Raw genomic sequence first — 16,643 nt, 5'->3', positions numbered from 1 at the left:
CCCAGAGAAGGATGAAGCAACACACATTGTATCCACAGCCTTCAAAAACAGTCTTGGATATGAAAAGAATGATTCATGGCTTTGATTTGGGAATCTCCAGGTGGTTGGAATGGACTGAGCAACAGAAGAGTGCTGAATCAAATAAGTACTGAAGCAAGCGTCACAACATGACCCAAATCAACCCAACATATCACATAAGGGAAATACAATAAATCTGTTTCCTTTGCTTGGAAAACACAGAGGCAGAGCAAGAGAAGGTATCCGAAGCAGAAAGGTAGGGCGTAAAGGACATAATGGAGGTAGAGCTGATTACTCAAATAAGATCTGATCAAGAAGGGTTTTTGACCAAATATTTGTATAAAAAAAACACATGAACTTTGTTTTCTCATGGACTAATTGTTCTTGATCAGTTAGGATTAACAAAACTGTTACTACATGCTAAATGCAAGAATAATGAAGTAGAATTTATTACATAACTCCTAATTACTTTCCTCAAAGTAAGAAATGTACATGCAATAAGATAACTATGGAAAAGTTTGCTTTGACTTCACAGTGAGGAAAAATAAGCTTCTGACTAATTTAATTCAGTGTTTTCTGGTTTCATCTGAGTGTAATGAGAATCACCATAGTTTTCATATTCAGGAATTTAACACAGACTGAGAAACTGTGAGATTTGCCCTTCCCCCTCTGTCTTCTACCTAAAATAATGTATTGGCTCCGTCTATTTGACGTGTTTTCTGTGTAACAGCTGCTCAGGAGTTATCCAGCAGGAAAACCACGCAGAACAAAAGCACTATGGAAAGTATGACTACATTTGTTTTAGTCTGTGATTCACTCACTGATGTGAGACATTTACTGGATGAAGCTATTCACAACAATAAAACTATTGTTGCTTCTATTAGTTGTCTTGAGTTTCTCAGACCTCCAACTGAGCACAGACAGATATATTTACTGGCTGAAGGACATTCAGTGCCGTTATTCATTCATATAACGTGCAACTTAATTCAAGCAAATTGTTTTACAGATTAAACATTGCAGGTACAATCTTTGTCATATGTTCATGAACTTATCTAAAATCCAATCACAGCAGAAGTTTTAGAATTGAATAGGGATCATATGAAAGATCGTGACAGGTTAGTACTTAACGACCAGAGACACCAACACCAGCAGAAAGTCGTGTTCAATCTAATTGCTATTCAGGAAAGGCAAAAGCAGGTTTCTGCTGTTAAAAAACTCTATTTTATTCCATGGAAATCATTCTCTAATAAGCAACGGCAGTTTAAAGGTTCATATTAAAAAAAAAAAAAAAAAAAGAGCATCCAACTAATTAATGCTGAAAGCTCTTCATGGTGTACTCAGGGTGATTTGAATGAAGTATGACACTTTTGAAGACATTTTTTATATTGAAGCTCTGCTGACATGGCACAAGTCGACTTTTGTCTTAGCCCTGCTCTGACTAGCCTCTGTTTCACCAAAGTATAATGTCTGCAGACATTAAACATCGAATAAAAGAGAGATATACCTTTCCTGGAAAGCAGAAGAGAGTAGAGGAAAAATCAGAAGCCCTTCCTCCAGGATGACTCAGCCAGCTTAAGAAGTACACAAATAGGTTTAAATTCAATAGAGAGAAAATATTTGACAAGTCCAATTTGTTTATCTCTGAATGTGTACAACTGGTATTTTAATGTCCAGGGATAAAGTGAACTGCTAATAGTCAAGTACAAAATAGGAACTACTTCATTACACTTAAGCTCAATATTAAAGATGAGTCCAATGTCATTAACATATTTAAATACATCTTTGACACACATACACACATATTTTATTTTGACCTGAACAACATTTGTTGCTGGTTAAAAATAGAGGGCGAAAAATCAGAAACACCAGGCCAGTAGGTTCACAGGATGTCATATTCTGCTGAATTCACATTAGCTGTAGATGACAATACAGTTCATGATTAACTGATGAAATTTCCAATTCAAACTAAATGTAAGAAGCCCACAAGGGCCCATCTCCCTTAGAAGTTGGTCATTTTAAGGATATTGACCGACCACATTCTGATTTGCCAACAACCCAGTAAGAAATGCAGATCCTGCCAGCATCATTTTATACATTGTGAAACCTTCAATCAAAAGAGGCTTAATCAAATTAAAAAAAATCCACCAAAAATCATCAAAATATTATTTTCCTGCTTCTCAAAGAAGTATTGCAGTAGGACAGGAGGAGCAGCAGTAGTACTAGTAGTTGTAGCTCAGGTTTTATTTAACCATTTGACTGACGGTCTTTCTAACTACAGAAGCTAACAGCTCGATTGCCCACAATCCCACGGGCCTTCAAGCCAAATCTGTCCTTTACACAAGGGAAATCAGCACTGACAACTCCACGTGCACACACACACACACACACGCCCACACACACACAGAACGGAGACTTTCTCTCTCTGACACCAAGACACTGAATGTTAAATGAGAGGCACAGATTGGAAAACAGAAATGGGTCATGCATTTTAATAGTAATTCATTTTACATGTAACCTAACTTACATGAACTGTCGGCATGAAAAGCAATGCATGAAAGTGAAGCTGTAGTTAATATATATACCTTATGAAACTGGCTCGTTTTTTTACCAAACAGTTCTTTTTATCAATAATTTGCCATTTTGATGTTTCCCTTCAAGGACAAATCAAAAATGTTCCTATTAGTTATATGTTTTTTGCAGATTCATATTGGTCCATTTGCTCTTTATTTGTCTGTGGAGCAGATAAAATGTTGTTACTCCTCCATTAAGACAAAGTATTGAACCCATATAAAGATCTGCACAAACACAATCTCTCAGAGTATTTGACCTTCTAGTAAAATGAAGCCTCATTCAGCCAATTGCTGTAAATGATGGAAAAAAGTTATTCTTTTGTTTTCCCGGGGTTTTTGTCATGTTTTATTGTGCTTCTCATTTTTGTTTTTATTTGTACAACTTTGATTTTTGTTGTACGGCACTTTGTGTCTGTGAAAAGTGATTAATAAATAAACTTCACTTACTTACAGCTAGTTGTTCAGGTTCTGAAATAGCAAGCAACCCCACATCATCGCACTACCAACTCAACTGTTTAACTGTCGGCATCTTCTTTGTTTAAATATTAGTTTTAAACCACATGCAACCTGACATATATCTTAAAATGTACCACTTTGGTGTAATTATGGCACAAAATATTTGCAGAAAAATCTTTGTCAAGATGCTTTTTGGCAGGCCTTTGGGTCAGTAATGGTTTTGGCCTTACGACTCTCCCATTTTTGCGAAGCCTCTCTCTTATTGTTGCATCACAAATACTAACCTTATCCGAGGTTAGGGAAGTAGTTCATTAGATGTTGTTGTGGGTCCGTTAATGTCCTCCAGCATGAGTCATTAAAGTGCTTTTGGAAAGGCTCACCAATGTTTTTTGGTTTCTTCATTTGGGGGTAATAGCTCACTGCAATTTGCTGGAGTCCCAAAGTCTTCAAATCGGCTTTATAACTAACCAGATTATATTAACGGACCGCCAATGATTTTGTTTGTTCTCCGTTCTTGAATTTCTTTAGATCAAGTTATGATTGAGACAGTACTTCATGTCAGACATGCTAGTGAATGACTACTGAATGCTAGTTGCTACTAGTGAAATTTAACTCAACTTTCCAGAAATCATGCAGAAAAAGTATTTTGTAATTGTTTTACTCTGATGCATTTAAATGTGATTTTCAAAACAGAAAAAAAATCTGTAAGGGGGCAAATACTTTAATAAAGGAGCTTATAGTGCACATCAGGTAGTGGCTGCGTGTTTACAGTAAATACCAAACAAACCACATTACTTCATTCCTGGGAGCAACCGAAATCATTTATCACCATAATGCCTTTGCCTGTAAGATGTGCACCATTTACATCGGGGAGTCCTTGTGAAAACAGCCACAGGGCAAAATGTGTCTTTATCCTTCAGCACACAAACTTATCTCGTTACACATGAGTCATATTTTGGATGGTGATAAAAGAAACAAACACTTCTCTTTTGTTTCTTTACCTCATGCTATAATCATTTTAGAAACAGAGAGGATGAGATCGAATCTTGGCAAGCCAAATATTGGCAGGCATGAAGATGGATTTATCTATTAAAATAAAGGATAAAATGGTATCTGCAGAAAATCAGACTGGTAATTAAGCTGTCCCTTTTTTCTTGGTGATATCTATACTACGCCAGCTAAGACTTGGTCAGTGTGTCAGGAGGGAATCTTTGCATCTTCCTGCTTTAAACAGTAAAGTAAAGCTTTTATAAATGCCCTAGTGTCTAGTGTGATTCATGACGGCCTTGTTGGCCAGCCAACCACACTTCTATAGAGCCGTCAGAGAGGAAAATAAAATATGCTCCATGGAGCATTGCTGCTTTCCCCAGAGTACAGGCTCAGTATTTGATAATACATCTCTGATGCTTACACATGACAGGTGATTAACTCTGAAAGTACAGTCAGCAAAAATACAAAGTCATTTCCTACTGGCACAATAAATTCTTCCTGGTTCTTCTCCTGTATTTAAACGCTTGAAACTATCTAAAGTTTGATATATATATATATATAATATTTTTTTTTCTCTCTCTCTGTATACATCCAGTTACTAATTTAGAAATAGACTGAATAAGAGATGAACATGTGGCAGTCCCCAGAGGAATATCTATTCCAGAAAATCACTTACTAAAAGCTTTCTTAGACAGATCGGGGGGTAACGTTACATACAGACCTGACTGCTGACAGCAGGGTCAGAGGGATAAAAATCAATATACTAGTAGAGAATTGATTCACAATGAAGAAATAAGGAAGTGATCTCAGAGAACATTTACCTTTGCCAATGACCATGGAAAGAAGCTGATAAATAGAGCACAATGGGGTTTAAAATAAAATAAAGACGAACAGGACAAACTGAATGTATGGACCAGCTGGCTGAAACATTGTTAGTAGGGATTTCACCAAGAATATGGCAATGTCTGGCTGAACAGTGCCAACAGTGAAACACAGGAAATGGGATTGTGCTGAGGTGGGGCTGCATTAGAGTAAACGACTGACATTTACAGACTAACAATATATTCAAGTTGGGCTAAACTAGCAACACAGTCATCCGGTGTACAGAAATTTGTTGCAAGAGAGGAAAAGAACAGAGAGTAAAAGTGAAAACTGGAAATAACCAACAGGACATTATCTATTGGTTTTTCAACTTAAGATCCTGAAGCTGTTAAGTTGCTACTGGCATATTAATATTTTCTCCTCTTGAAAGCATGAGGTGATCTCATTTGTAATTATGAAAGTGAAGCAGGAAAGAGAATGAAAAAATGTGTAAAACTTTAACATCTTTGTCAGAAAAGTTGAACTATTTCCATTTAGAGAACTAAAGAGAATAGATTAGAACTATGTAGCCAAAAAGATGAATAGAAAATCTAGATCTGAAAGCTCTATGTTCTGATTTCCAGTTCCAGCACAGCTTTAACCTGTTGATGTTCATTTCATCCTACAACCATTTCTCTTTAAAAATTTGAATTAACAGCATTCAAAATATTTTCTCCAGCCTTCCTTTAGTGAATATTCATTAATTATTAATATCAGGAACAGATCACATAACATCACACAACATGTGCGAGAAAGGACTCAGCTAGCTAATTGGGCTTAGCATCGCTAAGCTCAGTTAGCATGACGCACTGTAAATGGCAGGCTCCATGTTTGTTCCCAAGGTAACGTGGACCATTACCTCAATGCGGAAATTTCCAAATCTAGTCTGTCCTATTACAAGCAAAAGTTAAAAGCTCAAATCTCAATAAGCTCAAGGAGCAGAAGGCCAAAAATACTGTCATCAATAAACAAATTTGCTCTGAATAGAATGATAGGACCCATAGTAGCCTAGTCCAGTGCCTCATAAAAATAAAGATTTCCTTGAAACAAAACAAACAACCTTGTAAATAGCACTTTTTTTTCCTTTTATTTTACTGTTCCGTCCTTCACACAGTGTTGAAGTGTTCCTCTTCACCACATGAAGGATTGGGCTGACCCTCAAAGAATAATATGCCATCAATCTTGCTCATTTACATTGAGCGCTCATTATCTATTTATAATGAGGCCAAGAAAAAATCCTTTGAGCCAAGAAAGATCACCAGCACAATCCACTTTATCTCAGTATCTCAGTGCCAATATTAAATTATTCGGACATAAAACTTATAAGACTAGCAGCTCCACAAATACCAGCAAATCAGAACAGGATGATAGAAAGCTAACATTGTCCTACAATTCAAGCTATCCTTCTGCATGAGTTGCTTGGAAACATTAAAAGGTGATTAAATAAGAGTGAATTATGACTAATGCAGCATCTGAGTTCACTCATCTTTTATACAATACACATTAAGCCTGTAGTTACAAATTAGTTTATCTAACAGCAATCATTGGCAAGTGTAAAGGAAAATGTAGCAACTGTTTAACACTGCAAGTACTTTTAAGCAGCTTTATTCTATGTAAAATGGAATATATTTTAACATAAAATATATATTTTAGAATACATTTTAATATAAAATATATTCTATTTTATATTCTAAAATAGAATATAAAGGAAATAGAAAAGAGCTCATAACAACTTATTTCCATGTTAGATAATGAATGGGAAAATAAAGCAAAGAGTTGAGACAGAAAAAATGCAACAGGATTTTCTATATGTACAGTATTATAGTTGAATTGGTTTAACATTATTGAGGCATTTTTTTATTTATGCTTTATTTGTTTCATATATATTTTAAGATGATTCAGTAATAACTCTACCAATGCTGATGACATTAATCTTTGTATTACTTTTCACAAAAGGACAGCCCTACTTTTAACTGTGGTTTATTATTTGCAACACACAAACGTTTTGCTCCGTCTCTTATTTTTCGTTTAAATATATTTTTAAACTGTACATGTAGTATAATACTGTACTGGAAATGGTTATTTCTGCTTTTTCGTGTGCATAGAAAATTAAAATTTCACTAGCCTTCCTAACACTTCTCTCTCTGGATTACATACAGCCAAAACATGGAAGCCGTTCTAATAGGATCTCCAAACCTTTACTGATTGCCATGCAATAATTCCCTTTTAACTGAAGCACCTTTAAATTTTTATTTTAAAAGTTGCTGCATAAATAAAATAGATGAACTTAACTATGGTTTTTACTTTACCAGAAGTACAAGTAACCACAATTTTACTAGCGCAGCACTTTATGACAGTGGCGTAGATGTATTTTCTTTCAACAAGAGTGGAAAACTAGAAATAAAATTCTTTTACACACAAATGTATACTCTAAGTTTGAATGAAGTTTGTGTATTTTGCACGTCTTGATCTTCCCGTCGAGAACTGCTCTCTGTAAATGCTAACTTGTAACAGAGCACGCTCCCAGCAGATGAAAGCAGACAGCAAATGTGGAAGCGCACATACTTAAGACCTCAAACAACAACAATAACATGTTGTGAGCACATGCCCCTTCCACTTAATCACAGCATTTCACTAATGCACAGCAGGGTGGCAGAATAAGTTGGCAGCGTGCTCTCTACCCAGACTTGAGCCCCTGTGTCAGCCCCGCTCAGCTGAAGTCTCCAAACAAACAAAAGGTATTAAAAATGTATTTAAAACATTCTAATATTCTGCATTACCAAGCAATGCTATTGCTAATTGCTAAACCAAGTGAACAATTGGCAGGGGTGTCAATAAAAAATGGGTGACCAGTTTGATTTATCTTTATTTACTTTATACAACATTGATTAGAAATAATAATGTTATATAAAAGTGAAGCATTTTAAATGCAGGCATAATATCACCAACTAAATTTCTCTAAATCACCACAAACACATTTTCATGGAGTACAGATTTTGTACAGCGTTTGCTAGGAAATGTAAATCACCTAAGCATGTCCAGTGATTCTATGTTCTGTAAGAAACATCCAGACAACAATTATCCTAGAAAAAGCTAGTTAAATTAACTCACACTTAAACAATTTTTATCCATTTTATTCACACACATAACCTTAATACATTTATGTGTTTAAGTCACAGCCTTATATACTGACAACATGTACATAAAGTTGGTAAGTTGATAAAGCTGGAGGAACCATCATCGTTAGTTGAGTGTAATTTCTTTTTCAAATAATACACATTATTGGAATGTGTCCAATTACTATCTCAAACATGATTTTTGTAAAACACATAACCTAATTATCAGAAATGTTTGTATTTTTAGCAAGATTGTGTTTCAGGATTTTTTGATACATTCTTATTTATGGGGGATTTATTGCCATTTGTATCATCAAGAGTTATACTGGGGGCTTCATTCTAACTGCTTTTCAAAGCTCTCTTAAAATAGTTTCATCTATCAGCCAAAGCAGGGTCTGTACCTATAGATCAAATGCTGTTGTAAACGTCCAGCACACTTTTGCCTTTTATTTAGAAGTCAAGCACTGAATTTTTTTTTTTTTGCTGAATCTAATAAATATTGCGAGGACAAAAGAGTTAAAGCATATGAAGAACGGAAGATTAACTCACTGACATAATCCTGACACGCTTATGAAAGACAGAATATATTTTAAATTATGAGCACATGTGGAAATTTCTGTCTGAACTGTATGTAGTTAGACTGGTGATATTTTGATAAGTGAAATAATACTTCCACATGGGACACTGTCTATCAGAAAATGTTACATCACAGGCCCAGAGCAATGATTTAGAAAGAACTTTGTATAAACATCGGACCCTCTTTGAGATTGTAGCTCCCATTAGCCTTCCACTTTCGGAGCCAAGAATGTCATGTATAATCTTTAAAACCTAGCAAGTTACCACTATGAAAATGATATGCAACATTCAGTATTTTTTTGAAAAAATAAAAATAAAAATTGTACCAGGCCAATCATGCTTCACCATTAAAGGCCACAATCCATCAGGTTTCATGATCATAGAAAAAACATGATGATGGCTCCTCTGAACAACATGAGCGAATTGTTACACAGTGTGCAGCTGAATTTTCCATTACCAATGCAACCCTGAAGCCCTCTTCTTGTTTACAAAGTTACCTTCAACTGTGTCAATGAATGACAAATTAGATAAAGTACCTGGATGTAAAGGGCTCCGTTCCCCTTTAAGGTTTTTACATTTTGTCAGATTACAACCACAACCCTAAAAGTATTTTAAAGTGGTATAATGATACAGACCAACAAACTGCAGTGAAGTTGTGAAGTGGACAGGAACACATGGCAATATTTTATAACCATTTTTTCGTCTTTATGCTTTTTTTTCTGCATTCCTGCAGCATGATTCTGCCACCACCATGATTCATTGTGAGAATGGTTTGTTCAGGGTGATAACCAGTGTTACTTTTTCACCACAAATTATTTTACATTGGAGGTTAAAAAGTTCAGTTTAGGTCTAATCTATCCAGAGTACATTTTTCACATCTTTGATGTGTCCTTATCCTGGCGTGGCGAAAGCTGCGAATGGGATTTCTCATGGGTTTCTTTTTCCTTCTTTGTGATATTTTCTGTTTCACATGAAGTTCCAAACGAAAAAACACAAATTGAAGTTTGTAAATTGAAACTTGACAGAAGGTTCAAGTAGTAGTGAACACATTTGTCGAGCACCGTTTGCATATGGAATTATTCCTTAAATAGATGTAAATATCCTAACTCTTCTAGGAGAGATAACATTTCAGTCCTGCTCTTTACGTAATGCTGCCATTACAATATAACATAAATCTGTCTAGATGAAAACAGTTGATTTGTTGTTGGTAAATGGAGAATGGAAAGGTGTGAACGCAGCCTAACGTGGTCACAAAATGACAGAGCTGAACGTGCGACAAACAAAATGTCACAGTTGCCCCGCGAAACATTGAGATCTGGTGTAGCAAAAACTGTCGCACACAAGCCTCAGCTCTTTTCCCCGACAGTGACTGCTTTCTGTACAGTGGTGACCTGCGTTAAATCTAATGTCAAAATAAACCGACTGCTCATGATCAGTCAAATGATGTGGTTCCATAAGTGTACACATCAGCTAAATGTCAGGTTTTTGTATTGTGAAATATTAGGACAGCTGATTTATAATTTCTAAGAATTTTACCAGTGTAATGTGATCTAGGATTTAGGGTCGTGGCTGTAATCTGAAGGGTTTTCTTATTCATTCAAGTCTATTCACAACCTGACAGTTTTTGTCTTCTGCACCAAATTGGTCAGACTTTGGAAACATCTCTTGTCCATATCTACTTCATGTGACAACACATGCTTCGTCAGAGTCAGTTCTGAACTATCAGAAATAATCCCAAGATTTTAATATGCCTTTCATTAAGCAACTGTTTTGTTGTGTTGGCTTTATGATTGAACTTAGAATAATGCTGAAAATAAAACCCTCTAATATGCTCCCCTACAGGTATTGTTCACTCTTGGTTCATGTGCAAGCTACAGTCCAACAATTTCAATACGCTTTACATATTAAGTAATATTTGTATTTGTTTTCTGACTGGAAGACATTCATCTTGAGCTTATCACACAAGGTGGATGATCAAAGATGCCAGCAGTAAATATGCTAAAAAAAATCATTGTTGGTTGTTGAAATGCCAATAAAGGTTTTTCTATTCAACTGATTTTTTTGTTGATTATTGAGAGAAATATATATAAATATTTAAATAAAATGTATGAGCCAGATGTTTTTTGTCTTTTATTGTACTTCTTTTAACATTGTTTTATCATTTTTGAGAAATACACTTCTAATTTCCAATCAGAAACAAATGTCATGATTGAGTAATGGTTTTACCTCTAAAAATGCCATGTGGTATGAATAATTGTGGACTTAAATGTGCTCTCTGGAATTGTGAACCAAAAATCAACTTGGATTAAATCAGAATATAACACATTTTCTCACAAGCGTTTAGAAACTTTTAGATAGGACTGGACATTTCATTTGGAATAATATGATTCTGACTTGATATTAAATGTTTCACCATGTGATATTATTGTCACATCAAACACATTCTGGATTGTTTGTCAGTCTCTTTGACCAGTTAAGATTCAAATGCCGCAATATAAGTTTTATCAATATGTTTTCTTGTGATGACAGTTATGAGGTAGGTAGAAAACTCCGGATTTTTTTTTTTTTTATATATCGTGCTCCTGACTGATACATTTGTATGAGGAGGTGGTGTTGGTCCTTTATAGGTGCTACGTTAATCATTGATTTAGTTGGAGAATGGAAATATTATTTCAACCCTGTGAGGAAAGCCGAACTTTATTTCAGGTTAATCAGATTAAATTTATTGATGTTCAGTGTGTACCAAATAAAACTAAATACTGAAATTGAATCCTAAATGTACTTAAACATGGTATGGGTTTAGATGTTTGCACACTTATGAAACTAGGCTATTGCCTTTTTAACCTAATGCTTTAAAAAAGTTTTAAAGTTTTTTTGAAGTGTTTATATCTCGTCATATAGTTAAAGTAAGCATAAAAGCGGAGTTTCCCCAAATTGTCCTAAATGGAAGTTTCAAATTGGAACAAGGTTCCATTGTCTGTGGAAATCCACATCCAGGTTTTCTTTAAAGCAATCAGTAAAATAAGTAATAATAAGTAAAGATGTGCCACTAGTTCCACTGCTTGCTTGGTAATGTTCCTGACTCTTTGATTCAACAAGTTAAAATTCTAATGGTGGCAAGGAAAACTGTTTTGATAAAGTGGGTCAAACATGAACCTCCTTTTCTTCAAGTGAAGAATCCTAAATGTCTTTGTTTGTTTTTAAAAAAAAACAAGCTAGGAAACTCACTGATGGAAGGACAGATGTTTTTCTGTAACAATGGTAGAAACCATTAGAGGTTTTGGGTTTGAACTATAACTTGGACTCCAGGATATTGTGTTGAATATTTTGGCGGGCCAAGGCGGGATTGAACTTTCTTTCTTTCATTTTGTGTGTTGTGTTATGATGCTATGTGTTAGCTTGTGATTGACCAGTTTTCCATTGAGCATGCGCTGAGGGTAAAGAAGCGTGTTTGGAAAAAATGGGGACTTTATGCTAAAATTGTGTAGGATATGTGTCACATCATATTCGGAAAAGGTTTTGAAATTGTTTGTCGTTTCTAATATACAGTGCTCCTTTGGGAGTCACTGTACATTAGAAAATACTAAGGCAATGCTTGTTCCACATGCTTGTAGAGCATGAGGTCACCCTTAAACTTTTGTACCTGCTCCACCTAAATTCAAGTTAAAACTTCCTTAAAAGGCAAAAAAAATCAACCCATGTACTTTGTACTAAGCAGTCTAATGTTGTAAATGGATATAATCACAAAAATATAAAAACGGCTGACATCAAATAGGATTAACACATTTCTAAAATTAAGTTTACAAGTCCTATTGATACCTGTAATAGCGTTTATGATTTCTAAAACATTCAGGAGGCTTTTTTATGCTAATGTCAGTTTAGACAATAGGTACACTGGTGTATCTAGGTTACATGCCCCCTTTTATTGGTGGGTGTTCCGTCAATACTCAGCTTCCTCTCCGTAATTACCAGTATAACGTCACATACATTTATTGTAGCTGATGCTCCTCATTTAATTAAGCTGCCAAATCCCATAACTAAACCTACAGTATGTATTGCGTGCCATTCATCTTTTAACCAAGCCACTTCTCGGTCCGAAATTGTTTCTAGTGCCATTTGATATAGGTCAGACCTGCCTGGCCACCGAAGGTCCACATTTTGATTCAAACATTTGCATTCATATTCACTTTCTTCGCCAGCAGCTGAGCTGTTTCTGCTTCAGAACACCACCTGTTTGGATGGAGCCTCGTTATTTTTTGTTTGCTTAACATCAATTATGAATTAGCGGGCTAATCACCATCGAGTGTGGCATTAACATAATAAGCTACCAGAGTTTTATCTTACCTTTTTTTTTTCCTCCACAGGACGATCAGTCTCCTAGCAGCTCTTTTTTTTCCCCCACAAGAATGAAAGGCGGTCGCCTCGTCTCGTCAGTTCAAGTGCCTTAAAGTGGCTTTCCTGCGTTTAAATCCTCAGGCTGTATACAGTGACGGGAGTGTCGACAGCATTAAGTTAAGAGAATGACCTACAAAGAAAAAGGAAACCCACCACAGCACCGCAGCTGGAGCCAGTTACTCCTTGTCTTGCCAGTCTTTTTGTTTCATTCACAGGACGGCAAAAACATAAAAAAAGAATATCGAGCCGTTTTGGCTCGTTTAAAGAACAAACATCGGTTTTTCTTTGGAAACAGCGCCGAGCGGAGCGACAGTGAGATAATTACAGAATAAAAGACAAAATTCTTCTTTTACCCTGCGACGCAAGCGAGGCGCGCGGTGGATGAGGCATGACTGATGCGCGCTCCCGGCAGAGGAAGCGCGCTCGTGAGTCAGACACACCGCGGCCGTGGGAGTGAACCGCAATAAGGAATAATTCATAGAATAAAAAAAAACACAGGATCCTCATTTAGACGGAGTAGAGCTGTTGGTTTCTTTCTTTTCTATTATTTCTTCTTTTTTTTTTGACGCTTTCGCGAAAAATAACTTTAAGCATCACGAACATAAAATGTTGTGAACTAATTATGAATGGACTTCATTTCCCATGTTCGGAGAAAACCAATGATTTAAATAGGCCTACAGTGTTTAGATTTAGCGGTCGCCTCTGTAATTGTAAAATGATCTGATGCATTAAACCCTGTATCAACTCATACATGTTCCTTCTCCATGTTATTCATGCTTCTTTTACATGCGCCTTTCATTGACATTATAGGACTTGTTATATAAGTCTCCGTCCCTGGATGATTCAGTTAGAGCAGTTTTCCGCCCGCAGGGCTGAGATTGCACCCATGCAATGAAAATGATATATATATATATATATAGAGAGAGAGAGAGAGAGAGAGAGATAGATAGATAGATAGATAGATAGATAGATAGATAGATAGATAGATAGATAGATAGATAGATAGATAGATAGATAGATAGATAGATAGATAGATAGATAGATAGATAGATAGATAGATAGATAGATAGATAGATAGATAGATAGATAGATAGATAGAATCTCCTTAATAAATAGAGAAACTCAAATTGTCCCAAGTGCAGTGGATTTTGCAACAATTATGAGGATTATTTCATTTGTTTCAGGAACAGTCTGATGAACTACACGCAATCTCTTGCTTCCCATTCATTAAACGAGATGGCTTATGACACACTCAACTACACCTGGGAGCTGCCAATCCTGTACACAGTCAAACTCTTTCCTGTGAAGTGCCTCCTGGAAAAATATTAGTAAATCCCCAGCTGATTCAGTTTGTACACGCAGTACCGTGCAGGCGTCCAGGACTACATTCGTAAGTTTTTTTTGTTTGTTTGTTTTTTTTCAATTTTGGCACAGGCTGTTAACATGCAAAACATTGTTAGCTCATGTTTATGCTTTCCTTACCACTTTAGAGTCCTCCTCCCTTACCAATCCATATACAGTACATCAGTTTCTTTTAGATCATCTTGTTTCTTACCTTTCTACCTCTGGTTTGTCTCCTGTTAATTTTGTGTGTATGTATCTTTGATGTTTTTTATGTTGTTCATGCTGAAGGACCAAATGTTTTTAAAGGGACTGGACAGCATTTTTAGCAGGTTACCATGCAAAAATTTGTACACAATATTTAGGCTTGACTGTGTCTCCATAGTATTGGAAATGTCCAAATGTGTGGTGACTCTTCACATCGGTATTGAAGTTATAGTTACTGTTGTTTTATTTTTTCTCTCGAAGCATTCAGAACCAGATAAATTTGCTGAACCATAGCATTTGCTGATGACTCTGAATCACTCATTGGGCATCAACAAAAACTATATACTGTTATCATTTTTAATGGTGAAAAAGTGTTGACAGATAGTTGTTAGACACACATTTCTACTAGTGATTTCTTAAAAGAATTCCACCTAAGGGAAATTGTTTTTAAGGACAGAAACCTCAAAACAAGTAAATAATCTAAAATAGCTGACTTTGACTGCTGAAAGATGGGAGTTTGCGGAGGGTGGGATAAGAAAAATAAGTAAAATGTCTTTTGACGCCAAATGATGAGACCGGAAAAATCTGGAATACATGTCTTCACAAGTTCTTCTCTGAAAAAGACTGGGATAAATTTGAACATAATAACCTATGATTCTCTGGCACTCTGTGCCTTTAAAATGTTCATTGTTCAGTCGTCAGAGTAAAACGAGTCTAAAAAGAGCTGCCTGTACTGCTCGAATAAAAATGAAGCTGTAATTGAAAAATGGGTTTGAATTAAATATATTGGTAACCAGATAAGTGCTTCGGTTAACGTTAATATTCATTAGGTTAATATCCATTGTTGAGTACGATAGAGGCTTTGTTTTTGTACCATAAACTGACATATGTCCTTTATCTAAACTTGACAAGGGGAAAGTGTTGGACTTTCTAAGATGGTAGGTGACCTGGAAGTAAAAAGTAACAGAAGGCATTCCCGCCCACTGGCTCCACAGGCACCAGGCTGCCCCCACTCTCACTTTCAGCTGTAACCTCCCATTAGACACACATATAGTAAGTGTTGCACAGTATAAGGAACACATGGAACATGAATATGGCTGTAATGATGACTTGAGAGAAGCAAACAAAGTAAGCATTCAAACTAAAAATATATAAATACCAGGCAATATTGGAAAACAACGTGGTATTTACACTGTAATTTTTTATTCAAAACAGAAAAGGATCATCATAGGAATTTGTATTCCACGTTAGCAATGACAAAGCGTTGTAGCCTGCTTTCAGCCGCGTGGCCATCAGTGTACAGCAGCAGGTAGGGGAGGGGTGCAGCAGTTTTTGTAAAGATTCATGCAGCTGGAGAAAACTTACCACTCATCATGGTACTTTGACATTACACTGAAAATATTTTAGGACATCATCCCATGGACTTTGTGATTAGTTTTGTCTATATGCGTTTTGTATTCTGAGTTATTTATGCATTTTCTACATTTAGCTCCCCCAGTCATTTCATTTTTCTGTGCTGTCATTAGTCTCTTCTTCCCAGGTCCTTATCCTTGCTCTTCAGCAGCTGCTAACTGTTCTCACCTCCCTTTGACGTCACAATCACACGTCAACAGCATTAAACTAGCTGGTTTTCATTACTCTTTGCCAGTTTCTGCTGTTGTTCTAATTCCTGGCTCCTGTGTCTCGAGTTTCCTCTGTGTTTTCTGAACGTTCACATTTTGTTGTCCAATAAATCCACATCAGCATGATGCACTTGAGTTCCTAGCCCTTCCAAAAACCCATCTTGATGTTTAATTTTTTATTTTCGATACATTGTTCCATCTGGAAAAGTATGTCATTTGAATTCGCTATTTTCAATGACTAAATGTGCATGTAAAAAGAAAATAAGAATATGAAAAGAAATATCTTCAGACATTTAATTCTTCTAGTTTCTAAAATTGGCAAAGGTCTGGATCAATATTGAGTTTTGCAATAAAAGTTTATAAGAACCATGTTGAGACAGAGTAATAGTGAAATAATTTCCCTCCATAATTGGATGACTTTCACTAGCCAGTCCAAGGCCTGGTTACAACTCAACCAGTAGAACCAAGAAATGTCCACTTTCTGAGGCTTT

General features: G+C 35.9%; 1 protein-coding gene across 1 annotated transcript in view; it reads right to left on the bottom strand.

Annotated features, from left to right (window-relative positions):
- gpr153 (G protein-coupled receptor 153) overlaps nucleotides 1-13,693 on the bottom strand; it is a 35,684-nt gene extending 21,991 nt beyond the window's left edge. Inside the window, 1 exon segment of the mRNA XM_032571469.1 lies at nucleotides 12,932-13,693. The gene's annotated coding sequence lies outside the window, so the exon portion shown is untranslated.
- Between the last annotated feature and the right edge of the window lie 2,950 nt (nucleotides 13,694-16,643).

Source organism: Xiphophorus hellerii, chromosome 1, assembly GCF_003331165.1.
Source record: "Xiphophorus hellerii strain 12219 chromosome 1, Xiphophorus_hellerii-4.1, whole genome shotgun sequence".
Lineage (NCBI taxonomy): Eukaryota > Metazoa > Chordata > Actinopteri > Cyprinodontiformes > Poeciliidae > Xiphophorus > Xiphophorus hellerii.
The sequence above is the reverse complement of the archived record's forward strand: the minus strand, read 5'-3'. Positions and strand labels throughout refer to the sequence as shown.